This window comes from Saccoglossus kowalevskii, chromosome 18 (assembly GCF_978046115.1).
Source record: "Saccoglossus kowalevskii chromosome 18, keSacKowa6.1, whole genome shotgun sequence".
Lineage (NCBI taxonomy): Eukaryota > Metazoa > Hemichordata > Enteropneusta > Harrimaniidae > Saccoglossus > Saccoglossus kowalevskii.
The window spans coordinates 9,172,898-9,175,225 of record NC_140658.1 but is presented as its reverse complement, the minus strand read 5'-3'; the positions used below and the strand labels follow the sequence as shown (position 1 = coordinate 9,175,225).

The 2,328-nt window shown below is 34.0% G+C and overlaps 1 long non-coding RNA gene across 1 annotated transcript; it reads right to left on the bottom strand.

Moving 5' to 3' along the window:
• Positions 1 to 617: 617 nt before the first annotated feature.
• LOC146731533 (uncharacterized) lies at positions 618 to 1,855 on the bottom strand. Its single transcript, XR_014927019.1, has 2 exons — positions 1,801 to 1,855; positions 618 to 1,642 (listed from the first exon to the last, which is right to left on the bottom strand). It is a non-coding gene; the product is annotated as an uncharacterized LOC146731533 (long non-coding RNA).
• Positions 1,856 to 2,328: the final 473 nt, after the last annotated feature.

Below are 2,328 nucleotides of genomic sequence, written 5' to 3'. Positions count from 1 at the left end.
TACCGTGAAACATGAGGAAATTTACGTCAATTGACGGACATTGCATTTTTTAATCAAAGAAAGCTTAGAAAGTACTCCCATGTGCTGAGAGTATTGGAGACACATTAAATATAATTCGAAATTACTTAGCTGAAAAGTAATTATGCAAATCAGAAAATTAATATGACCAGATTTGAGTGTAAAACTAATGACGTCTGCGCAATGTAACAGAAAATCTATGTCTCCAAGTTTAATTGAAATGTGATTAGAACCAAAAAATTATGAATTATTATGCTTATTAGGGAAATTAATATGAACAGATTTTTACCCCAAACTAATTAGGTTTGTACATTGTCCTAGAGCATCTTTGTACTAAGTTTCATTGAAATGGAATAATTAGTACCGTGAAAACTCCAAAACTTCGACCCCTCTAAAAAATCGACCGCCTATTTATTTGCCGGGTTTCGGTGTTTTATTTACCTCCAAATTTTCGACTCCACTAAAAATTGCCGACTCATTCTTATTCGAAAATTGCGACCAGTTTTAGTTTTCCCCCAAACGAAAAAAAAAACCGATGTGAGCGTTGAAACGGGACCTTCCTCAAAGGCATGAATCCGGGTTTCTGATTGACTGAGAGATTTTTATTTTATTGGTAACGAAAATATATTCTAAATAAACGAAGTTTCAAATAAAAACGAACACAAAAACCTCGGCATGCTGCGTTTCTGAATTGTTGATTATTACTGTACTCAGTAGTGATTATAATAATGTACACAAAATAAATTTGTTGAATGGTTATGAAATACAAATAAAAGTCAACTTAGTTTCATCGTAAGCGAATGATTCCGGTCTCGTATAAACGTTTGATGCTGTAGGATATCCGCCATGTTCTCTTAGGTCAAATAGGTCAAATCGCTAATTAACCAATCAAAAAGCTGGATGATGCCAACGTGTTCAAATTACCATAGCTTATTTAAATATGTTAATGTTATTGAACGCAATGCGGAAGAGATTGATGTTGTAGTACGATATTTTGGCTTGGATTTTGATGCGAAAACGGCATGATTTTTTTTAAATAAAAAAATTAGTTGTTTTTTAAAAAATAAACTGGTCATCTGAAGAATAATTTAACATTGTTCACAGTGATAACAGCTCATTCTCGAAAGGAAGCTTACCCGCTCACGCTAGTCACGATAAAAATCATACACGTGTACTCTTGAATAGACAGACGTCAATGACTACGGTAAAACTTAGACTCTATTTTAGCCGGCAGGATTGATTGAAATGTCCGAAAAATGACGCCAAAATACACCTTAAAAGTCCCATTTTATTTTCTTAAATCCCATTTTATTTTTTAATCCAAGGGCGAATTTACGGCAGAATTTGGTCCCTCAAATAAGGGACACGTGAGCTTTGATTCTAACCGGATACATTGCACTGGGTCGGGGAGATCGTTTGCTAAACTTCCATGTATCTTTTGTCCAATGGGTACCTGTACTTCGAACATTCGCAAGTTTTCCTAGGTAGTGCGAGACAGCTTTGTCTTTTGACCTATTAGTTTTGTGCTGACCTCTTCTCCGCGTCTTGATGTTTTGTTTTGCTTGTCATAATACTCACTGATTGATGACTTTGTTTAGATTTTGAGTTACAACTCGGCCACGACCTTTGCTTTTACCGTGAAACATGAGGAAGTTTACGTCAATTGACGGACATTGCATTTTTTAAAAACTAATGAAGCACACTGTCTATCATCCCCCATTTTTTTTTGCTGATTTCTATTCTGAAAAATTCGACCGTCCGAAAATGCACCTTAATTTTGACTCTAAAAACACGTCACATTTCTAACACCAATTATTTAAAACCGGTCGAAAATTTGGAGTTTTTACGGTACTTTAGATATCAGTGTGAAAGCTTAAAATTGGTTAATTATGCAAATTAGGTAATTAATATGTACAGATTTTAACCCACAATTATTCAGGTCTGTCTATTGTCCTACAGCATCCATGTACATTCATTGATATGTGATGTATAGTACCTGAGATATCAGTGTGAAAGTTGGTTAATTATGCAAATTAGGTGATTAATATGCACAAATATTTACCGGAAACTAATTGGGTCTGCATAATTCTAGATACATTGAAATGTGATGATTAGTACTTTAGATAACAGTAGAAAAGCTGAAAATTAATTATGCAAATTAGGTAATTAATATGCACAATTATTTACCCCAAAACTAATCAGGTCTCTGCATAGTCCTAAAAGATCTATGTACCAAGTTTCATTGAAATGCGATGATTAGTACTTGAGATACCCGTGGAAAAGCTGAAAATTAACTAATTATGCAAATTA